Genomic DNA, 26,882 nt, shown 5'->3' with positions numbered 1-26,882 from the left:
TCCAAATTATCAAAAAAAGAAGTCTTTATAAAAATTAATCATGAACAAACATGAATCAGTTAATTTGGTTACGTTAAATGAGAATTGTAGTGTACAAAGGCATTAAAATACTGTTTTGAAGAACAAGGAAATGAGGTACTTTTTGTTTCTTTATTTTAACATCTCAATTAATAGTACAAACTACACACTCAAAAAACGTTCTTAAACCAAGTTTAAACTCAATTTATAGGTTTCTCAGACGTAAAAAACGTTTTAATTAAAATGACAGTACCTGGCAATGTGCAAAATTATCATCACCTTCAATAAGAAACAATTTTTTATTGTCATACCTAAACAAAAACTGAAGAGGTCCTCGTGTTTATAGACTAGATGAAAAAAATCAACTGTTAAGGAAATCTCCTCCTACAAGCCGAAAGGAAATAAAATAAATAAACATTTAACTTCCAAGAAACATTTTGTCGTACTATACACAACTCTTTCACGTGATTACTTTAGTCTGCAAAACCTATTTACATTCCGTTTTGGGTCGTAATATTTGATGGGTAGTTAATTTAATCTATGTTTATTGAACTATTAAATTTTCAGAAGAAATGTGGGATAGTTTTTTCGTAATCAGAAAATGAAAATTACAAGATTATTAAAACCTAATGTGAGACTGGCCCTGTAATACGGTGTGGATTGTTAGGTCTAGTGTGTGTTTACTTTGCGAACACTACTTATAACAAGTACAGTCAATTCTAGAACAATATCATTATTATGAAAATCTCATAGTTTGTGTTTACTGTATTAGAGTTTTGTTTTTACCCATTACGTACTCCTTTCCTTAACGTTTTATCTAAATAGAAAATCAGCTAATGTCTGTTTTCACAAATAGAAGAAATAATGACAGGCATGGTAAAACTCTTTAAAGGCTCACAATTGAAAAAAACATCACTTAAAGAACACAGGTTCTAAAAAAATAAAATCCTCGAATTGCAAAATGAATTGAAGTTATTGGAAAAGGAAAATTCAGGAATTAAAGATAAAAGAAGGAAATTCTATCATTAACAACTGACCACTTTTCTTTTACGGTAGCTGGAGGCCTGCGGAAAACATCGTAGCGAGGTGGCATTAAATTTTCTTTAATATTAATGACCTATTTTACAATTAGCGTACAAGTTACTAATATTTCCCAACAATGACCTTACCGAAAACATGGTCTTCTACATTTCGTGGGTTTTTTTTATTTCGGTGTAAACAATTATTGGAAATAACATTAAACTGTTTGACCCGAATTTTTTCTTTTTAATTCTCATGTTTTGTGACAAAGGAGATGCGTGTTAATAGAGGTTTGCTCTACATTAGGGTTCAGTTTTCTACGTTTGCTTGCTTACTTGTTTTATCTTTGCCATCTTAACCAATTACCCTCAGAGGCACGAAATTATAGGTAATAAGTTTTACCACGAAATTCTCCATGAGTAGAGGGGATATATATTTCACTAGTCATCGAAGTCTTTCTGAGGATAGGAATGGCTGTTAATCTAGAGAAGGAAATCTGTCTGATTGGGAAATTTAATTTGAATCTGGCACTTTAAGAATGCTGGTGAAAAATTGAAAATGCTACAAAGCATAAATACTAAACTAAAACCTTCTTCTAACAGCCTAAGAAGTTTCAATGCCTTTTTAGAAGAAGACAGGCACACTGAGAGCCATACCCTATGGCCGGACTGAAGCTACTTATGTTTTAAAACCAAAGTTCAGAAACTTGGCTATAGTCACAATAAAGCAAGTAACAAGTAACAAACATAACCTCCAAACAAAACAACCAAATCTAGTTTGAGTACAACGTAAATAACATTAAATAAAAACTATCAATTATGTAAAGCATAAATTACTGTTAAGTAGTTATTTAGAACCAGGGCCAAATTTTCCTAAGGTTAACTAGGCTTCAGACCAGGGCCTCAAGATCAAGGGGGTCTACATTCAAATTGTTAGCAAAATTAAAATTACACTATTTTAAAAACTGAACAGATTATATATTACCAATTAACATATTGTAGTACATATATCACAGTAGTGATTTTTTTATTATTTCTCATGTGATTTACAAATTTAAAAATGGGAGCTGAAAGGGCATTATAAGTGGAATAGCCTAAGGCCTCTTTTCATCTAAATCCGAGCCCCGGTCTTACACACCCTTCTTTAGAAGAAGTAACAATCTAATTTCCCTGGAAAATGGTTCTAGATAAAAGTTACAGATCTCGCATGCGAGCTGAGTTTAAGGAAATCGTAGGAGCCGTGTTCGAGAAAAAAAAACCCTAATCGTTCACAGCCAATATCTCAAAAACTACTCCATGGATTTAGTTTACATTTCACCTATATAAGGAGACAAATTTGTCTATATTTCTATAAAACTTCGTAAAAATCTGTCGGGTAGTTAACGAGATATTTAGAGTTAAATTTTCGTATGTCTATAAAGTTATCATTCAATTTTGATAAATATGAAAAGGGATATAAACGTTAGAAATTTGGAACGAATTCTAAACGAATTAAAAAACGTCGAAAAATTAATCTTGAATATCTCACGAACTATTATCTCAAAAACACTGTCATTTGTACTACGTATACAGCTATTTTATCTCTATACTTTGGCAACAGAATCACTGAAATCTGATCAATACTAAAAGAGGTATAAACGATTGAAGTTTGAAGGTAGTCGAAAACATCCAAAATTTAACCTTAGATATTTTTTAAAGTATAAAGTCTAAAACAATGCAATCTATACCACTTATAGAGCTTACTATTCTCTACAATGCGGTAGAGAAATCATTCAATTCTGATAAATATGAAAAGAGATATAAACGTTTGAAATTTGGGAGGAATTCTAAACGATTAGAAAACGTCGAAAATTTTATCTCGAATATCTCACGTAGTATTATCACTACAACACTGACATTTGTACTCCGTATACACCTATCTTTTCTCTATATTTTGGTAACAGAATCACTGAAATCTGATAAATACTAAAAGAGGTATAAACGATTAAAGTTTGAAGGTAGTCGAAAATCTCCCAAATTTAACATTAGATATTTTTCAAAGAATTAAGTCTAAAACAATGCAATCTATACCACATATAAAGCTTACTATTCTCTACAATGCGCTAAAGAAATCATTCAATTCTGATAAATATGAAAAGTGATATGAACCTATGAAATTTGGAACGAATTCTAAACGATTAGAAAACGTCGAAAATTTTATCTTGAATAACTCACGTAGTATTATCACTACACCACTGCCATTTGTACTCCGTATACAGCTATCTTTTCTCTATATTTTAGTAACAGTATCACTGAAATCTGACCAATACTAAAAGAGGTATAAACGATTAAAGTTTGAACGTAGTCGAAAACCACCAAAATTTAACCACAGATATCTCTTAAAGTATTACGTAAAAAACAATACAATCTATACCACTTATAAAGCTTACTATTCTCTACAATGCGGTAAAGAAATCATTCAATTCTGATAAATAAGAAAAGAGATATAAACGTTTGAAATTTGGAACGAATTCTAAACGATTAGAAAACGTCGAAAATTTTATGTGGAATATCTCACGTAGCACTATCACTACAACACTGCCATTTGTGCTCCGTATACAGCTAATATTTCTTTATATTTTGGCAACAGAATCACTGAAATCTGATAAATTTTAAAAGAGGTATAAACCATTGAAGTTTGAAAGTAGTCGAAAACCTCCCAAATTTAACCTTAAATATTTTTCAAAGTGTTCATTCTAAAACAATTCAATCTATACCACTTATAAAGCTTGCTATTCTCTACAATGCTGGAAAGAAATCATTCAATTCTGACAAATATGAAAAGAGATATAAAAGTTTGAAACTTGGGACGAATTCTAAACGATTAGAACACGTCGAAAATTTTATCTTGAAAATCACACGTAGTATTATCACTAAAACACTGCCATTTGTACTTCGTATACAGCTAACTTTTCTCTATATTTTGGTAACAGAATCACTGAAATCTGATCAATACTAAAAGAGGTATAAACGATTGAAGTTTAAACGTACTCGAAAACCACCCAAATTTAACCACAGATATCTCTTAAAGTATTACGTAAAAAACAATGCAATCTATACCACATATAAAGCTTACTATTCTCTAAAATGCGCTAAAGAAATCATTAAATCCTGATAAATATGACAAGTGATATGAACCTTTGAAACCTGGAACGAATTGTAAACGATTAGAAAACGTCGAAAATTTTATCTTGAATATCTCACGTAGTATTATCAATACAACACTGCCAATTGTACTCCGTATACAGCTATCTTTTCTCTATATTTTAGTAACAGTATCACTGAAATCTGACCAATACTAAAAGAGGTATAAACGATTAAAGTTTGAACGTAGTCGAAAACCACCAAAATTTAACCACAGATATCTCTTAAAGTATTACGTAAAAAACAATACAATCTATACCACTTATAAAGCTTACTATTCTCTACAATGCGGTAAAGGAATCATTCAATTCTGATAAATAAGAAAAGAGATATAAACGTTTGAAATTTGGAACGAATTGTAAACGATTAGAAAACGTCGAAAATTTTATCTTGAATAACTAATGTAGTATTATCACTACAACACTGCCATTTGTACACCGTATACAGCTAACTTATATCTATATTTTGGTAACAGAATCACTGAAATCTGATCAATACTAAAAGAGGAATAAATGATTGCAGTTCGAACTTAGTCAAAAAACTCCCAAATTTACCTTTAGATATTTTTTAAAGTAAAAAGTCTAAAACAATGCAATCATTACCACATATAAAGATCACTATTCTCTACAATCCGCAAAAGTAATCATTCAATTCTGATAAATATGAAAAGTGACATGAACCTTTGAAACTTGGAACGAATTCTAAACGATTAGAAAACGTCGAAAATTTTATCTTGAAAATCTCACGTAGTATTATCACTACAACACTGCCATTTGTACACCGTATAAAGCTAACTTTTCTCTATATTTTGGTAACAGAATCACTGAAATCTGATCCATACTAAAAGAGGTACAAACGATTGAAATTTAAACGTAGTCGACAACCACCCAAATTTAACCACATATATCTCTTAAAGTATTACGTAAAAAACAATGCAATCTATACCACTTATAGAGCTTACTATTCTCTACAATGCGGTAAAGAAATCATTCAATTCTGATAAATATGAATAGAGATATTAACCTTTGAAACTTGGAACAAATTCTAAACGAATAGAAAACGTCGAAAATTTTATCTTGAAAATCTCACGTAGTATTATCACTAAAACACTGCCATTTGTACACCGTATACAGCTAACTTTTATCTATATTTTGGTAACAGAATCACTGAAATCTGATCAATACTAAAAGAGGTATAAACGATTGAAGTTTGATCGTAGTCGAAAACCACCCAAATTTTACCACAGATATCTCTTAAAGTATTGCGTAAAAAACAATACAATCTATACCACTTATAAAGCTTACTATTCCCTACAATGCGGTAAAGAAATCATTCAATTCTGATAAATAAGAAAAGAGATATAAACGTTTGAAATTTGGAACGAATTGTAAACGATTAGAAAACGTCGAAAATTTTATCTTGAATAACTAATGTAGTATTATCACTACAACACTGCCATTTGTACACCGTATAAAGCCAACTTTTACCTATATTTTGGTAACAGAATCACTGAAATCTGATCCATACTAAAAGAGGTATAAACGATTGAAATTTGAAGGTAGTCGAAAACCTCCTAAATTTAACCATAGATATTTTTTAAAGTATAACGTGTAAAACCATGCAATCTATACCACTTATAGAGCTTACTATTCTCTACATTGCGGTAAAGAAATCATTCAATTCTGATAAATATGAAAAGAGATATTAACCTTTGAAACTTGGAACGAATTCGAAACGATTAGAAAACGTCGAAAATTTTATTTTGAAAATCTCACGTAGTATTATCACTAAAACACTGCCATTTGTACTTCGTATACAGCTAACTTTTCTCTATATTTTGGTAACAGAATCACTGAAATCTGATCAATACTAAAAGAGGTATAAACAATTGAAGTTTGATCGTAGTCGAAAACCACCCAAATTTTACCACAGATATCTCTTAAAGTATTACGTAAAAAACAATACAATCTATACCACTTATAAAGCTTACTATTCTCTACAATGCGGTAAAGAAATCATTCAATTCTGATAAATAAGAAAAGAGATATAAACGTTTGAAATTTGGAACGAATTGTAAACGATTAGAAAACGTCGAAAATTTTATCTTGAATAACTAATGTAGTATTATCACTACAACACTGCCATTTGTACACCGTATACAGCCAACTTTTATCTATATTTTGGTAACAGAATCACTGAAATCTGATCAATACTAAAAATGGTATAAATGATTGCAGTTCGAACTTAGTCGAAAAACTCCCAAATTTACATTTAGTTATTTTTTAAAGTAATAAGTCTAAAACAATGCAATCATTACCACATATAAAGCTTACTATTCTCTACAATCCGCAAAAGTAATCATTCAATTCTGATAAATATGAAAAGTGACATGAACATTTGAAACTTGGAACGAATTCTAAACGATTAGAAAACGTCGAAAATTTTATCTTGAAAATCTCACGTAGTATTATCACTACAACACTGCCATTTGTACACCGTATAAAGCTAACTTTTCTCTATATATTGGTAACAGAATCACTGAAATCTGATCAATTCTAATAGAGGTATAAACCATTGAAGTTTGAAGGTAGTCGAAAACCTCCCAAATTTAACCTTAGATATTTTTTAAAGTATAACGTCTAAAACCATGCAATCTATACCACTTATAGAGCTTACTATTCTCTACAATGCGGTAAAGAAATCATTCAATTCTGATAAATATGAAAAGAGATATTAACCTTTGAAACTTGGAACGAATTCTAAACGATTAGAAAACGTCGAAAATTTTATCTTGAAAATCTCACGTAGTATTATCACTACAACACTGCCATTTGTGCTTCGTATACAGCTAATATTTCTCTATATTTTGGCAACAGAATCACTGAAATCTGATCAATTCTAAAAGAGGTATAAACCATTGAAGTTTGAAGGTAGTCGAAAACCTCCCAAATTTAACTTTAGATATTTTTTAAACTATAACGTCTAAAACCATGCAATCTATACCACTTATAGAGCTTACTATTCTCTACAATGCGGTAAAGAAATCATTCAATTCTGATAAATATGAAAAGAGATATTAATCTTTGAAACTTGGAACGAATTCTAAACGATTAGAAAACGTAGAAAATTTTATCTTGAAAATCTCACGTAGTATTATCACTTAAACACTGCCATTTGTACTTCGTATACAGCTAACTTTTCTCTATATTTTGGTAACAGAATCACTGAAATCTGATCAATACTAAAAGAGGTATAAACGATTGAAGTTTAAACGTAGTCGAAAACCACCCAAATTTAACCACAGATATCTCTTAAAGTATTACGTAAAAAACAATGCAATCTATACCACTTATAGAGCTTACTATTCTCTACAATGCGGTAAAGAAATCATTCAATTCTGATAAATATGAATAGAGATATTAACCTTTGAAACTTGGAACAAATTCTAAACGAATAGAAAACGTCGAAAATTTTATCTTGAAAATCTCACGTAGTATTATCACTAAAACACTGCCATTTGTACACCGTATACAGCTAACTTTTATCTATATTTTGGTAACAGAATCACTGAAATCTGATCAATACTAAAAGAGGTATAAACGATTGAAGTTTGATCGTAGTCGAAAACCACCCAAATTTTACCACAGATATCTCTTAAAGTATTGCGTAAAAAACAATACAATCTATACCACTTATAAAGCTTACTATTCCCTACAATGCGGTAAAGAAATCATTCAATTCTGATAAATAAGAAAAGAGATATAAACGTTTGAAATTTGGAACGAATTGTAAACGATTAGAAAACGTCGAAAATTTTATCTTGAATAACTAATGTAGTATTATCACTACAACACTGCCATTTGTACACCGTATAAAGCCAACTTTTACCTATATTTTGGTAACAGAATCACTGAAATCTGATCCATACTAAAAGAGGTATAAACGATTGAAATTTGAAGGTAGTCGAAAACCTCCTAAATTTAACCATAGATATTTTTTAAAGTATAACGTGTAAAACCATGCAATCTATACCACTTATAGAGCTTACTATTCTCTACATTGCGGTAAAGAAATCATTCAATTCTGATAAATATGAAAAGAGATATTAACCTTTGAAACTTGGAACGAATTCGAAACGATTAGAAAACGTCGAAAATTTTATTTTGAAAATCTCACGTAGTATTATCACTAAAACACTGCCATTTGTACTTCGTATACAGCTAACTTTTCTCTATATTTTGGTAACAGAATCACTGAAATCTGATCAATACTAAAAGAGGTATAAACAATTGAAGTTTGATCGTAGTCGAAAACCACCCAAATTTTACCACAGATATCTCTTAAAGTATTACGTAAAAAACAATACAATCTATACCACTTATAAAGCTTACTATTCTCTACAATGCGGTAAAGAAATCATTCAATTCTGATAAATAAGAAAAGAGATATAAACGTTTGAAATTTGGAACGAATTGTAAACGATTAGAAAACGTCGAAAATTTTATCTTGAATAACTAATGTAGTATTATCACTACAACACTGCCATTTGTACACCGTATACAGCCAACTTTTATCTATATTTTGGTAACAGAATCACTGAAATCTGATCAATACTAAAAATGGTATAAATGATTGCAGTTCGAACTTAGTCGAAAAACTCCCAAATTTACATTTAGTTATTTTTTAAAGTAATAAGTCTAAAACAATGCAATCATTACCACATATAAAGCTTACTATTCTCTACAATCCGCAAAAGTAATCATTCAATTCTGATAAATATGAAAAGTGACATGAACATTTGAAACTTGGAACGAATTCTAAACGATTAGAAAACGTCGAAAATTTTATCTTGAAAATCTCACGTAGTATTATCACTACAACACTGCCATTTGTACACCGTATAAAGCTAACTTTTCTCTATATATTGGTAACAGAATCACTGAAATCTGATCAATTCTAATAGAGGTATAAACCATTGAAGTTTGAAGGTAGTCGAAAACCTCCCAAATTTAACCTTAGATATTTTTTAAAGTATAACGTCTAAAACCATGCAATCTATACCACTTATAGAGCTTACTATTCTCTACAATGCGGTAAAGAAATCATTCAATTCTGATAAATATGAAAAGAGATATTAACCTTTGAAACTTGGAACGAATTCTAAACGATTAGAAAACGTCGAAAATTTTATCTTGAAAATCTCACGTAGTATTATCACTACAACACTGCCATTTGTGCTTCGTATACAGCTAATATTTCTCTATATTTTGGCAACAGAATCACTGAAATCTGATCAATTCTAAAAGAGGTATAAACCATTGAAGTTTGAAGGTAGTCGAAAACCTCCCAAATTTAACTTTAGATATTTTTTAAACTATAACGTCTAAAACCATGCAATCTATACCACTTATAGAGCTTACTATTCTCTACAATGCGGTAAAGAAATCATTCAATTCTGATAAATATGAAAAGAGATATTAATCTTTGAAACTTGGAACGAATTCTAAACGATTAGAAAACGTAGAAAATTTTATCTTGAAAATCTCACGTAGTATTATCACTTAAACACTGCCATTTGTACTTCGTATACAGCTAACTTTTCTCTATATTTTGGTAACAGAATCACTGAAATCTGATCAATACTAAAAGAGGTATAAACGATTGAAGTTTAAACGTAGTCGAAAACCACCCAAATTTAACCACAGATATCTCTTAAAGTATTACGTAAAAAACAATGCAATCTATACCACTTATAGAGCTTACTATTCTCTACAATGCGGTAAAGAAATCATTCAATTCTGATAAATATGAATAGAGATATTAACCTTTGAAACTTGGAACAAATTCTAAACGAATAGAAAACGTCGAAAATTTTATCTTGAAAATCTCACGTAGTATTATCACTAAAACACTGCCATTTGTACACCGTATACAGCTAACTTTTATCTATATTTTGGTAACAGAATCACTGAAATCTGATCAATACTAAAAGAGGTATAAACGATTGAAGTTTGATCGTAGTCGAAAACCACCCAAATTTTACCACAGATATCTCTTAAAGTATTGCGTAAAAAACAATACAATCTATACCACTTATAAAGCTTACTATTCCCTACAATGCGGTAAAGAAATCATTCAATTCTGATAAATAAGAAAAGAGATATAAACGTTTGAAATTTGGAACGAATTGTAAACGATTAGAAAACGTCGAAAATTTTATCTTGAATAACTAATGTAGTATTATCACTACAACACTGCCATTTGTACACCGTATAAAGCCAACTTTTACCTATATTTTGGTAACAGAATCACTGAAATCTGATCCATACTAAAAGAGGTATAAACGATTGAAATTTGAAGGTAGTCGAAAACCTCCTAAATTTAACCATAGATATTTTTTAAAGTATAACGTGTAAAACCATGCAATCTATACCACTTATAGAGCTTACTATTCTCTACATTGCGGTAAAGAAATCATTCAATTCTGATAAATATGAAAAGAGATATTAACCTTTGAAACTTGGAACGAATTCGAAACGATTAGAAAACGTCGAAAATTTTATTTTGAAAATCTCACGTAGTATTATCACTAAAACACTGCCATTTGTACTTCGTATACAGCTAACTTTTCTCTATATTTTGGTAACAGAATCACTGAAATCTGATCAATACTAAAAGAGGTATAAACAATTGAAGTTTGATCGTAGTCGAAAACCACCCAAATTTTACCACAGATATCTCTTAAAGTATTACGTAAAAAACAATACAATCTATACCACTTATAAAGCTTACTATTCTCTACAATGCGGTAAAGAAATCATTCAATTCTGATAAATAAGAAAAGAGATATAAACGTTTGAAATTTGGAACGAATTGTAAACGATTAGAAAACGTCGAAAATTTTATCTTGAATAACTAATGTAGTATTATCACTACAACACTGCCATTTGTACACCGTATACAGCCAACTTTTATCTATATTTTGGTAACAGAATCACTGAAATCTGATCAATACTAAAAATGGTATAAATGATTGCAGTTCGAACTTAGTCGAAAAACTCCCAAATTTACATTTAGTTATTTTTTAAAGTAATAAGTCTAAAACAATGCAATCATTACCACATATAAAGCTTACTATTCTCTACAATCCGCAAAAGTAATCATTCAATTCTGATAAATATGAAAAGTGACATGAACATTTGAAACTTGGAACGAATTCTAAACGATTAGAAAACGTCGAAAATTTTATCTTGAAAATCTCACGTAGTATTATCACTACAACACTGCCATTTGTACACCGTATAAAGCTAACTTTTCTCTATATATTGGTAACAGAATCACTGAAATCTGATCAATTCTAATAGAGGTATAAACCATTGAAGTTTGAAGGTAGTCGAAAACCTCCCAAATTTAACCTTAGATATTTTTTAAAGTATAACGTCTAAAACCATGCAATCTATACCACTTATAGAGCTTACTATTCTCTACAATGCGGTAAAGAAATCATTCAATTCTGATAAATATGAAAAGAGATATTAACCTTTGAAACTTGGAACGAATTCTAAACGATTAGAAAACGTCGAAAATTTTATCTTGAAAATCTCACGTAGTATTATCACTACAACACTGCCATTTGTGCTTCGTATACAGCTAATATTTCTCTATATTTTGGCAACAGAATCACTGAAATCTGATCAATTCTAAAAGAGGTATAAACCATTGAAGTTTGAAGGTAGTCGAAAACCTCCCAAATTTAACTTTAGATATTTTTTAAACTATAACGTCTAAAACCATGCAATCTATACCACTTATAGAGCTTACTATTCTCTACAATGCGGTAAAGAAATCATTCAATTCTGATAAATATGAAAAGAGATATTAATCTTTGAAACTTGGAACGAATTCTAAACGATTAGAAAACGTAGAAAATTTTATCTTGAAAATCTCACGTAGTATTATCACTTAAACACTGCCATTTGTACTTCGTATACAGCTAACTTTTCTCTATATTTTGGTAACAGAATCACTGAAATCTGATCAATACTAAAAGAGGTATAAACGATTGAAGTTTAAACGTAGTCGAAAACCACCCAAATTTAACCACAGATATCTCTTAAAGTATTACGTAAAAAACAATGCAATCTATACCACTTATAGAGCTTACTATTCTCTACAATGCGGTAAAGAAATCATTCAATTCTGATAAATATGAATAGAGATTAATATCCTTTGAAACTTGGAACAAATTCTAAACGATTAGAAAACGTCGAAAATTTTATCTTGGAAATCTCACGTAGTATTATCACTAAAACACTGCCATTTGTACTTCGCAAAAAGCTAACTTTTCTCTATATTTTGGTAACAGAATCACTGAAATCTGATCAATACTAAAAGAGGTATAAACGATTGAAGTTTGATCGTAGTCGAAAACCACCCAAATTTTACCACAGATATCTCTTAAAGTATTACGTAAAAAACAATACAATCTATACCACTTATAAAGCTTACTATTCCCTACAATGCGGTAAAGAAATCATTCAATTCTGATAAATAAGAAAAGAGATATAAACGTCTGAAATTTGGAACGAATTGTAAACGATTAGAAAACGTCGAAAATTTTATCTTGAATAACTAATGTATTATTATCACTACAACACTGCCATTTGTGCTCCGTATACAGCTAATATTTCTCTATATTTTGGCAAAAGAATCACTGTAATCTGATCAATTCTAATAGAGGTATAAACCATTGAAGTTTGAAGGTAGTTGAAAACCTACCAAATTTAACCTTAGATATTTTTTAAAGTATAACGTCTAAAACCATGCAATCTATACCACTTATAGAGCTTACTATTCTCTACAATGCGGTAAAGAAATCATTCAATTCTGATAAATATGAAAAGAGATATTAACCTTTGAAACTTGGAACGAATTCTAAACGATTAGAAAACGTCGAAAATTTTATCTTGAAAATCTCACGTAGTATTATCACTACAACACTGCCATTTGTGCTTCGTATACAGCTAATATTTCTCTATATTTTGGCAACAGAATCACTGAAATCTGATCAATTCTAAAAGAGGTATAAACCATTGAAGTTTGAAGGTAGTCGAAAACCTCCCAAATTTAACCTTAGATATTTTTTAAACTATAACGTCTAAAACCATGCAATCTATACCACTTATAGAGCTTACTATTCTCTACAATGCGGTAAAAAAATCATTCAATTCTGATAAATATGAAAAGAGATATTAATCTTTGAAACTTGGAACGAATTCTAAACGATTAGAAAACGTCGAAAATTTTATCTTGAAAATCTCACGTAGTATTATCACTACAACACTGCCATTTGTGCTTCGTATACAGCTAATATTTCTCTATATTTTGGCAACAGAATCACTGAAATCTAATCAATTCTAAAAGAGGTATAAACCATTGAAGTTTGAAGGTAGTCGAAAACCTCCCAAATTTAACCTTAGATATTTTTTAAACTATAACGTCTAAAACCATGCAATCTATACCACTTATAGAGCTTACTATTCTCTACAATGCGGTAAAAAAATCATTCAATTCTGATAAATATGAAAAGAGATATTAATCTTTGAAACTTGGAACGAATTCTAAACGATTAGAAAACGTCGAAAATTTTATCTTGAAAATCTCACGTAGTATTATCACTACAACACTGCCATTTGTGCTTCGTATACAGCTAATATTTCTCTATATTTTGGCAACAGAATCACTGAAATCTGATCAATTCTAAAAGAGGTATAAACCATTGAAGTTTGAAGGTAGTCGAAAACCTCCCAAATTTAACCTTAGATATTTTTTAAACTATAACGTCTAAAACCATGCAATCTATACCACTTATAGAGCTTACTATTCTCTACAATGCGGTAAAAAAATCATTCAATTCTGATAAATATGAAAAGAGATATTAATCTTTGAAACTTGGAACGAATTCTAAACGATTAGAAAACGTAGAAAATTTTATCTTGAAAATCTCACGTAGTATTATCACTTAAACACTGCCATTTGTACTTCGTATACAGCTAACTTTTCTCTATATTTTGGTAACAGAATCACTGAAATCTGATCAATACTAAAAATGGTATAAATGATTGCAGTTCGAACTTAGTCGAAAAACTCCCAAATTTACCTTTAGATATTTTTTAAAGTAATAAGTCTAAAACAATACAATCATTACCACATATAAAGCTTACTATTCTCTACAATCCGCAAAAGTAATCATTCAATTCTGATAAATATGAAAAGTGACATGATCCTTTGAAACTTCGAACGAATTCTAAACGATTAGAAAACGTCGAAAATTTTATCTTGAAAATCTCACGTAGTATTATCACTACAACACTGACATTTGTACACCGTATAAAGCTAACTTTTCTCTATATTTTGGTAACAGAATCACTGAAATCTGATCAATACTAAAAGAGGTATAAACGATTGAAGTTTGATCGTAGTCGAAAACCACCCCAATTTTACCACAGATAACTCTTAAAGTATTACGTAAAAAACAATGCAATCTATACCACTTATAAAGCTTACTATTCCCTACAATGCGGTAAAGAAATCATTCAATTCTGATAAATATGAATAGAGATATTAACCTTTGAAACTTGGAACAAATTCTAAACGATTAGAAAACGTCGAAAATTTTATCTTGAAAATCTCACGTAGTATTATCACTAAAACACTGCCATTTGTACTTCCTATACAGCTAACTTTTCTCTATATTTTGGTAACAGAATCACTGAAATCTGATCAATACTAAAAGAGGTATAAACGATTGAAGTTTGATCGTAGTCGAAAACCACCCAAATTTTACCACAGATATCTCTTAAAGTATTACGTAAAAAACAATACAATCTATACCACTTATAAAGCTTACTATTCCCTACAATGCGGTAAAAAAATCATTCAATTCTGATAAATATGAAAAGAGATATTAATCTTTGAAACTTGGAACGAATTCTAAACGATTAGAAAACGTCGAAAATTTTATCTTGAAAATCTCACGTAGTATTATCACTACAACACTGCCATTTGTGCTTCGTATACAGCTAATATTTCTCTATATTTTGGCAACAGAATCACTGAAATCTGATCAATTCTAAAAGAGGTATAAATGATTGCAGTTCGAACTTAGTCGAAAAACTCCCAAATTTACCTTTAGATATTTTTTAAAGTAATAAGTCTAAAACAATGCAATCATTACCACATATAAAGCTTACTATTCTCTACAATGCGGTAAAAAAATCATTCAATTCTGATAAATATGAAAAGAGATATTAATCTTTGAAACTTGGAACGAATTCTAAACGATTAGAAAACGTCGAAAATTTTATCTTGAAAATCTCACGTAGTATTATCACTACAACACTGCCATTTGTGCTTCGTATACAGCTAATATTTCTCTATATTTTGGCAACAGAATCACTGAAATCTGATCAATTCTAAAAGAGGTATAAACCATTGAAGTTTGAAGGTAGTCGAAAACCTCCCAAATTTAACCTTAGATATTTTTTAAACTATAACGTCTAAAACCATGCAATCTATACCACTTATAGAGCTTACTATTCTCTACAATGCGGTAAAAAAATCATTCAATTCTGATAAATATGAAAAGAGATATTAATCTTTGAAACATGGAACGAATTCTAAACGATTAGAAAACGTAGAAAATTTTATCTTGAAAATCTCACGTAGTATTATCACTTAAACACTGCCATTTGTACTTCGTATACAGCTAACTTTTCTCTATATTTTGGTAACAGAATCACTGAAATCTGATCAATACTAAAAATGGTATAAATGATTGCAGTTCGAACTTAGTCGAAAAACTCCCAAATTTACCTTTAGATATTTTTTAAAGTAATAAGTCTAAAACAATACAATCATTACCACATATAAAGCTTACTATTCTCTACAATCCGCAAAAGTAATCATTCAATTCTGATAAATATGAAAAGTGACATGATCCTTTGAAACTTCGAACGAATTCTAAACGATTAGAAAACGTCGAAAATTTTATCTTGAAAATCTCACGTAGTATTATCACTACAACACTGCCATTTGTGCTCCGTATACAGCTAATATTTCTCTATATTTTGGCAAAAGAATCACTGAAATCTGATCAATTCTAATAGAGGTATAAACCATTGAAGTTTGAAGGTAGTCGAAAACCTCCCAAATTTAACCTTAGATATTTTTTAAAGTATAACGTCTAAAACCATGCAATCTATACCACTTATAGAGCTTACTATTCTCTACAATGCGGTAAAGAAATCATTCAATTCTGATAAATATGAAAAGAGATATTAAGCTTTGAAACTTGGAACGAATTCTAAACGATTAGAAAACGTCGAAAATTTTATCTTGAAAATCTCACGTAGTATTATTACTAAAACACTGCCATTTGTACTTCGTATACAGCTAACTTTTCTCTATACTTTGGTAACAGAATCACTGAAATCTGATCAATACTAAAAGAGGTATAAACGATTGAGGTTTGAAAGTAGTCGAAAACCACCCAAATTTAACCACAGATATCTCTTAAAGTATTACGTAAAAAACAATGCAATCTATACCACTTATAGAGCTTACTATTCTCTACAATGCGGTAAAAAAATCATTCAATTCTGATAAATATGAAAAGAGATATAAAAGTTTGAAACTTGGGACGAATTCTAAACGATTAGAACACGTCGAAAATTTTATGTGGAATATCTCACGTAGCATTATCACTACAACACTGCCATTTGTGCTTCGTATACAGCTAATATTTCTCTATATTTTGGCAACAGAACTACTGAAATCTGATCAATTCTAAAAGAGGTATAAACCATTGAAGTTTGAAGGTAGTCGAAAACTTCCCAAATTTAACCTTAGATATTTTTTAAAGTAATAAGTCTAAAACAATGCAATCATTACCACATATAAAGCTTACTATTCTTTACAATCCGCAAAAGTAATCATTCAATTCTGATAAATATGAAAAGTGACATGAACCTTTGAAACTTGGAACGAATTCTAAACGATTAGAAAACGTCGAAAATTTTATCTTGAAAATCTCACGTAGTATTATCACTACAACACTGCCATTTGTACTTCGTATAAAGCTAACTTTTCTCTATATTTTGGTAACAGAATCACTGAAATCTGATCAATACTAAAAGAGGTATAAACGATTGAAGTTTGATCGTAGTCGAAAACCACCCAAATTTTACCACAGATAACTCTTAAAGTATTACGTTAAAAACAATGCAATCTATACCACTTATAAAGCTTACTATTCCCTACAATGCGGTAAAGAAATCATTCAATTCTGATAAATATGAATAGAGATATTAACCTTTGAAACTTGGAACAAATTCTAAACGATTAGAAAACGTCGAAAATTTTATCTTGAAAATCTCACGTAGTATTATCACTACAACACTGCCATTTGTGCTTCGTATACAGCTAATATTTCTCTATATTTTGGCAACAGAATCACTGAAATCTGATCAATTCTAAAAGAGGTATAAACCATTGAAGTTTGAAGGTAGTCGAAAACCTCCCAAATTTAACCTTAGATATTTTTTAAACTATAACGTCTAAAACCATGCAATCTATACCACTTATAGAGCTTACTATTCTCTACAATGCGGTAAAAAAATCATTCAATTCTGATAAATATGAAAAGAGATATTAATCTTTGAAACTTGGAACGAATTCTAAACGATTAGAAAACGTAGAAAATTTTATCTTGAAAATCTCACGTAGTATTATCACTTAAACACTGCCATTTGTACTTCGTATACAGCTAACTTTTCTCTATATTTTGGTAACAGAATCACTGAAATCTGATCAATACTAAAAATGGTATAAATGATTGCAGTTCGAACTTAGTCGAAAAACTCCCAAATTTACCTTTAGATATTTTTTAAAGTAATAAGTCTAAAACAATACAATCATTACCACATATAAAGCTTACTATTCTCTACAATCCGCAAAAGTAATCATTCAATTCTGATAAATATGAAAAGTGACATGATCCTTTGAAACTTCGAACGAATTCTAAACGATTAGAAAACGTCGAAAATTTTATCTTGAAAATCTCACGTAGTATTATCACTAAAACACTGCCATTTGTACTTCCTATACAGCTAACTTTTCTCTATATTTTGGTAACAGAATCACTGAAATCTGATCAATACTAAAAGAGGTATAAACGATTGAAGTTTGATCGTAGTCGAACACCACCCAAATTTTACCACAGATATCTCTTAAAGTATTACGTAAAAAACAATACAATCTATACCACTTATAAAGCTTACTATTCCCTACAATGCGGTAAAGAAATCATTCAATTCTGATAAATAAGAAAAGAGATATTAACCTTTGAAATTTGGAACGAATTGTAAACGATTAGAAAACGTCGAAAATTTTATCTTGAACAACTCATGTATTATTATCACTACAACACTGCCATTTGTGCTCCGTATACAGCTAATATTTCTCTATATTTTGGCAAAAGAATCACTGAAATCTGATCAATTCTAATAGAGGTATAAACCATTGAAGTTTGAAGGTAGTCGAAAACCTCCCAAATTTAACCTTAGATATTTTTTAAAGTATAACGTCTAAAACCATGCAATCTATACCACTTATAGAGCTTACTATTCTCTACAATGCGGTAAAGAAATCATTCAATTCTGATAAATATGAAAAGAGATATTAACCTTTGAAACTTGGAACGAATTCTAAACGATTAGAAAACGTCGAAAATTTTATCTTGAAAATCTCACGTAGTATTATCACTAAAACACTGCCATTTGTACTTCGTATACAGCTAACTTTTCTCTATACTTTGGTAACAGAATCACTGAAATCTGATCAATACTAAAAGAGGTATAAACGATTGAGGTTTGAAAGTAGTCGAAAACCACCCAAATTTAACCACAGATATCTCTTAAAGTATTACGTAAAAAACAATGCAATCTATACCACTTATAGAGCTTACTATTCTCTACAATGCGGTAAAAAAATCATTCAATTCTGATAAATATGAAAAGAGATATAAAAGTTTGAAACTTGGGACGAATTCTAAACGATTAGAACACGTCGAAAATTTTATGTGGAATATCTCACGTAGCATTATCACTACAACACTGCCATTTGTGCTTCGTATACAGCTAATATTTCTCTATATTTTGGCAACAGAACTACTGAAATCTGATCAATTCTAAAAGAGGTATAAACCATTGAAGTTTGAAGGTAGTCGAAAACCTCCCAAATTTAACCTTAGATATTTTTTAAAGTAATAAGTCTAAAACAATGCAATCATTACCACATATAAAGCTTACTATTCTTTACAATCCGCAAAAGTAATCATTCAATTCTGATAAATATGAAAAGTGACATGAACCTTTGAAACTTGGAACGAATTCTAAACGATTAGAAAACGTCGAAAATTTTATCTTGAAAATCTCACGTAGTATTATCACTACAACACTGCCATTTGTACTTCGTATAAAGCTAACTTTTCTCTATATTTTGGTAACAGAATCACTGAAATCTGATCAATACTAAAAGAGGTATAAACGATTGAAGTTTGATCGTAGTCGAAAACCACCCAAATTCTACCACAGATAACTCTTAAAGTATTACGTTAAAAACAATGCAATCTATACCACTTATAAAGCTTACTATTCCCTACAATGCGGTAAAGAAATCATTCAATTCTGATAAATATGAATAGAGATATTAACCTTTGAAACTTGGAACAAATTCTAAACGATTAGAAAACGTCGAAAATTTTATCTTGAAAATCTCACGTAGTATTATCACTAAAACACTGCCATTTGTACTTCGTATACAGCTAACTTTTCTCTATATTTTGGTAACAGAAGCACTGAAATCTGATCATTACTAAAAGAGGTATAAACGATTGAAGTTTGATCGTAGTTGAAAACCACCCAAATTTTACCACAGATATCTCTTAAAGTATTACGTAAAAAACAATACAATCTATACCACTTATAAAGCTTACTCTTCCCTACAATGCGGTAAAGAAATCATTCAATTCTGATAAATATGAATAGAGATATTAACCTTTGAAACTTGGAACAAATTCTAAACGATTAGAAAACGTCGAAAATTTTATCTTGAAAATCTCACGTAGTATTATCACTACAACACTGCCATTTGTACATCGTATAAAGCTAACTTTTCTCTATATTTTGGTAACAGAATCACTGAAATCTGATCAATACTAAAAGAGGTATAAACGATTGAAGTTTGATCGTAGTCGAAAACCACCCAAATTTTACCACAGATAACTCTTAAAGTATTACGTAAAAAACAATGCAATCTATACCACTTATAAAGCTTACTATTCCCTACAATGCGGTAAAGAAATCATTCAATTCTGATAAATATGAAAAGATATATAAACCTTTGAAATTTGGAATGAATTGTAAACGATTAGAAAACGTTGAAAATTTTATCTTGAATACCTCACGTAGTATTATCACTACAACACTGCCATTTGTACTCCGTATACAGCTATCTTTTCTTTATATTTTGGCAACAGAATCACTGAAATCTGATCCATACTAAAAGAGGTATAAACGATTGGAATTTGAAGGTAGTCGAAAACCTCCCAAATTTAACCTTAGATATTTTTTAAAGTATAACGTCTAAAACCATGCAATCTATACCACTTATAGAGCTTACTATTCTCTACAATGCGGTAAAGAAATCATTCAATTCTGATAAATATGAAAAGAGATATTAACCTTTGAAACTTGGAACGAATTCGAAACGATTAGAAAACGTCGAAAATTTTATTTTGAAAATCTCACGTAGTATTATCACTAAAACCCTGCCATTTGTACTTCGTATACAGCTAACTTTTCTCTATATTTTGGTAACAGAATCACTGAAATCTGATCAATACTAAAATAGGTATAAACTATTGAAGTTTGAACGTAGTCGAAAACCACCCAAATTTAACCACAGATATCTCTTAAAGTATTATGTAAAAAACAATGCAATCTATACCACTTATAGAGCTTACTATTCTCTACAATGCGGTAAAGAAATCATTCAATTCTGATAAATATGAAAAGGGATATTAACCTTTGAAACTTGGAACGAATTCTAAACGATTAGAAAACGTCGAAAATTTTATCTTGAAAATCTCACGTAGTATTATCACTAAAACACTGCCATTTGTACTTCGTATACAGCTAACTTTTCTCTATATTTTGGTAACAGAATCACTGAAATCTGATCAATACTAAAAGAGGTATAAACGATTGAAGTTTGAACGTAGTCGAAAACCACCCAAATTTTACCACAGATATCTCTTAAAGTATTACGTAAAAAACAACGGAATCTATACCACATATAAAGCTTACTATTCTCTACAATGCGCTAAAGAAATCATTAAATTCTGATAAATATGAAAAGTGATATGAACCTTTGAATCTTGGAACGAATTCTAAACGATTAGAAAACGTCGAAAATTTTATCTTGAATATCTCACGTAGTATTATCACTACAACACTGCCATTTGTACTCCGTATACAGCTATCTTTTCTCTATATTTTGATAACAGAATCACTGAAATCTGATAAATACTAAAAGAGGTATAAACGATTGAAGTTTGAACGTAGTCGAAAACCACCCAAATTTAACCACAGATATCTCTTAAAGTATTACGTAAAAAACAATACACTCTATACCACTTATAAAGCTTACTATTCTCTACAATGCGGTAAAGAAATCATTCAATTCTGATAAATATGAAAAGTGATATAAACCTTTGAAACTTGGGACGAATTCTAAACGATTAGAACACGTCGAAAATTTTATCTGGAATATCTCACGTAGTATTATCACTACAACACTGCCATTTGTACTCCGTATACAGCTAATATTTCTCTATATTTTGGTAACAGAATCACTGAAATCTGATCAATACTAAAAGAGGTATAAATGATTGAAGTTTGAAGGTAGTCGAAAACCTCCCAAATTTAACCTTAGATATTTTTTAAAGTAATAAGTCTAAAACAATGCAATCTTTACTACATATTAAGCTTACTATTCTCTACAATGCGCTAAAGTAATCATTCAATTCTGATAAATATGAAAAGTGATATTAATCTTTGAAACTTGGGACGAATTCTAAACGATTAGAACACGTCGAAAATTTTATCTGGAATATCTCACGTAGTATTATCACTACAACACTGCCATTTGTACTCCGTATACAGCTAATATTTCTCTATATTTTGGTAACAGAATCACAGAAATCTGATCAATACTAAAAGAGGTATAAACGATTAAAGTTTGAACGTAGTTGAAAACCACCCAAATTTAACCTTTGATATTTTTCAAAGTGTTCAGTCTAAAACAATTCAATCTATACCACTTATAAAGCTTGCTATTCTCTACAATGCTGGAAAGAAATCATTCAATTCTGACAAATATGAAAAGAGATATAAAAGTTTGAAACTTGGGACGAATTCTAAACGATTAGAACACGTCGAAAATTTTATGTGGAATATCTCACGTAGTATTATCACTACAACACTGCCATTTGTGCTCCGTATACAGCTAATATTTCTCTATATTTTGGTAACAGAATCACAGAAATCTGATCAATACTAAAAGAGGTATAAACGATTAAAGTTTGAACGTAGTTGAAAACCACCCAAATTTAACCTTTGATATTTTTCAAAGTGTTCAGTCTAAAACAATGCAATCTTTACTACATATAAAGCTTACTATTCTCTACAATGCGCTAAAGTAATCATTCAATTCTGATAAATATGAAAAGTGATATTAATCTTTGAAACTTGGGACGAATTCTAAACGATTAGAACACGTCGAAAATTTTATCTGGAATATCTCACGTAGTATTATCACTACAACACGGATGTTACTTCTCGGGGAGGAAAAACCAAGGCCTGAGAGCTTTACCCAGGAGCCACTCTCCAGAATTAAGAGTCTGATTAAACGGACGGGTCTGGAGGGTGAGCTCTAATGCCGGGGAGCCACAATAGATCCATAGGGGTCGCGGTGGCGCAGGCCTTGAGGCCACCCAAATTTAATCTAATCACTACAACACTGCCATTTGTACACCGTATACAGCTAACTTTTCTCTATATTTTGGCAACAGGATTACTAAAATATGATCAATACTAAAAGAGTTATAAACGATTGAAGTTTGAATGTTGTCAAAAGCCATCCAAATTTAACCTTAGATATCTCTTAAAGTATTATGTAAAAAACAATGCAATCTATACCACTTATAAAGCTTATTATTCTCTACAATGTTCTAAAGAAAACATTCAATTGTGATAAATATGAAAAGAGATATAAACGTTTGAAACTTGGAACGAATTCTAAACGAATTAGAAAACGTCGAAAATTTTATCTTGAATATCTCACGTAGTATTTTACTTAACTTTTAAAACTGTAAGTTTTTGTTAGGGTTCAGAGTTAAGTTTTCGTTTTGTTTGAAACAGTGAAATCTTTAACTTCAAATATCTCAAAAACTACTGGATGAATTTTTTTATATTTTACCTGTTTATGAAGACAACTTTTGTCTATAATTGTTTTCTATCAAACTTTCTTTTGATTTTGGACCTAACCATTATATAAGTGATACTAATAGTTTATTTTTTATTCAAAATGTAATTAAAATTAGTGGATCATTACTTAATTTAAATTACAGAGTTGGCCGTAATGAAGAAGCTCAGATATGTTCATGTGCAATTTGCAGGAAACAGAAGATATTTTTCATTATATAGCAGTGTGCCCGATTTTGACAGAGTTCAGAAACACATGTTTTGGTAAAGGTGTATTAGATAAAAACGTATTTATTAAGAATATGAACGGTCATAACTGGGAGAAACTGTACAAATATAATGTAACGGCCGGGAAATACAGAAAGTTCTTAATTCATGAATCTAATTTTTAGTTTGACAGAATTTAATTTTTAGTTCGATAATTATTTTTTTGATAAACCATTTTTTTATTTTATTTAGTTATATAAATTATATTATTATTGAGTAATTGAAATATATGTATTTATAATAAGATATAGAAGAATTGAGTAGGAGTCAACTTCTGCTGACGGTCTTCGATCCATGCAGTAGGTGGTAAGTTTTAAAATTAAATTGTCTTTTTGTAAATTTATTTAAAAAAATTAATAAAGCGTATTATTATTATTATATCACAGTAGTGATTTTTTTATTATTTCTCATGAAATTGACAAACTTAAAAATGGGAGGTGAAAGGGCCTTATAAGTGGAACAGCCCTAGGGCCTCTTTTCATCTAAATCCGGACCTGTTTAGAACTATTTCTAAGGAGAATAATGATCCACCTGTAGAACAGTTACAGTTAACTTTTCGCCACGATCGCACCTTTCAACAATATTATCCCCATGTTAAACAAATTTACAGTAAAATATTACCTCAACATGCACTATTTGACTAGCAACAATCTCAGGAAAAGCGTCCCAGTCTAACCACTCGAATATTTACAAAATTCACATAAGGCCTACAGTGTTGATTGATGTATATGCAACAATTTGTGTTTAGCGAATCCACAGGCAAATTCGAGCATATCTCACACATACACAAATTTAACTTGTTTACATTAGGGAGCCAAAGTAATTCTTTTAGGTCACACCTGTTTCAAGTTAAGGTTTTTTGTTATTTTTCTCCTAAATCTGTAAATATGTTCCTTTTTAATCTTTACTAATATTTATCTGATGAGTGTAACATAGGAGCTAAGCTTGAAACCTCATTTACTGTATTCTTTCAATTTTGTGAGTTTTGTAAATAAATATTATTATCATTTTAGGACACAGTAGATTTGACTCATAGTTTATAATATTGCTACCTCTCTTAGGTGCTGTTTTAGAGTATTGGATAAAACTTTTATAATATAAAGAATTAAATTATTAATTCAATGTGATAAAATTCCAAACCTGTTCAGGTGATCTATCCAGTTCATTGAATTTTGCTACACTTTATTAGTTATTAGTAAAAAAATTAAATATAAGCTGCTAGAAGTAAAAATTATGGGAGTACGTGTTGGAATTGTGAAGAGGGTTTGAGGAATGAAGAATTTGAGAATTTATTGATTCCTCATACCTCTTCCCTCAAAACGAAAAAGAGAAAGCGAGTGAGCGTTTCTTTTCAATTGAATTATTGAATCAGTTTACATATAAATTGATTGAAAATTATTTAATCTCTTAAGAATTAAAAATATGATGATGTACAGCTTTTTTTCCAGGTGGTCCAACGACCAAGTTCAAAATATTACGATATAGGAGCAAATCAAAGAATTGTAAAGAGTAAATTCCTATCCCATCTTAAGAAAAAATAATGAGGGTAATAGTAAAGCCTTTATGGAGGAAGATAAAATAGTGTCATTGGTTATTCGTTATTGTTTTATACTAAATAAACAATTCCATCAGAACGTGGAATATTCCAAACTCAAACTATAGATTGTACACGGAGACTAGGCACGCCAATGTATGCTAAATATTTTTATTTAGCAGAAGGAACCGGATAAGAGGGTAGTAGAATAAAAAAAAAAATTCATGTAGTTTGTGTGATACAGTGCCTTCCTGCTTTAAATATGTTTGAACAAATAAAGAAGTTGAAGTGGATGAAAATGTTAAGGACAAACATTTTCGTAAAAATTTTCTCATGTTAAAAGATGAATAATACATATTTTTTTCTGATTAATTAACTATCCTTTTGAAATACTTACAAATGAAATGTATGTTAATCATAATCTAGGATATGTTCCCAATGCCTGCGCCTATAGATCTCAGTTTAGTTTCCAATGTTTGATCCTTTCTGATTAATTCTTGTCGGAAACCTGTAAGCGAGAAATGAAGATTAGGATTAGGATCACGTTGTTAGAGAACGCTTCTGGTTCACTCCATAAAATCGTTAAAGATTTTTGGAAGAGGAGCTGCTTAGTTTATAAAAACATTTTCATTTTTAACACTTTTTTTCACAAAATTTTAAAAGCCTACTGGAAAAAAACAAACAAAGTCCTAGCCCCGATATGGACATAAACATCAACAGACTTTAAATTCTACAATCTAATAACCTAAGAAAATTATTTAATAGGAGACGAAGATCCTTTCATCGTTTCTAATTCTCGAATTTAATCGATTCTAACCATTTTGAAAGGAGAGTTTTGTACCTTTTGGAAGATTTTCCTTTTTGTTTGTTCTGTAAAGTTACATACATATCTGCTTTACAGGTGAGCAATACTTTCATTATATCCCGATATGATAATAAGTTGGAACTTTAATAGCGGTAAGAGAAAGTTAGAACTTTAGGTACATTTAGTGGCTCGAGCCACTTCTTCCTGACCAATTTAATCAAAATCAGACGAAGATGATTGATAATAGTTAAAAAAGACGAATTTAAAAACCTCCAAAATTCAAACTTCTATATCGCATAAACTATAATCACTAGAACATTGCAATTTATACCAGTTATAAAACAAAGTTTTCTCTACAATTCGGTAAAGAATTCATTAAAATCCGAACAATACGAAGAGAGAAACAAAGGAATGAAATTTCAACTACTTGCAAAACCTCCAAACTTTAACCT

At 30.1% G+C, this 26,882-nt stretch overlaps 1 protein-coding gene across 8 annotated transcripts in view; it reads right to left on the bottom strand.

Annotated features, from left to right (window-relative positions):
• DCX-EMAP (Doublecortin-domain-containing echinoderm-microtubule-associated protein) overlaps positions 1–26,882 on the bottom strand; it is a 96,727-nt gene that overhangs the window by 68,889 nt on the left and 956 nt on the right. For 6 of the 8 annotated variants that reach the window (XM_074114679.1, XM_074114677.1, XM_074114676.1 and 3 more), the window contains exon 1: positions 330–702. The gene's annotated coding sequence lies outside the window, so the exon portion shown is untranslated. Of the gene's footprint in view, positions 1–271; positions 703–26,022; positions 26,134–26,882 lie in introns of those variants that run through there. The other 2 variants (XM_074114678.1, XM_074114675.1) reach the window with 2 other exon arrangements.

This window comes from Rhodnius prolixus, unplaced genomic scaffold, assembly GCF_049639745.1.
Source record: "Rhodnius prolixus isolate KJV_2025 unplaced genomic scaffold, Rpr scaffold_7, whole genome shotgun sequence".
In the NCBI taxonomy this organism is placed as follows: domain Eukaryota; kingdom Metazoa; phylum Arthropoda; class Insecta; order Hemiptera; family Reduviidae; genus Rhodnius; species Rhodnius prolixus.
The sequence above is the reverse complement of the archived record's forward strand: the minus strand, read 5'-3'. Positions and strand labels throughout refer to the sequence as shown.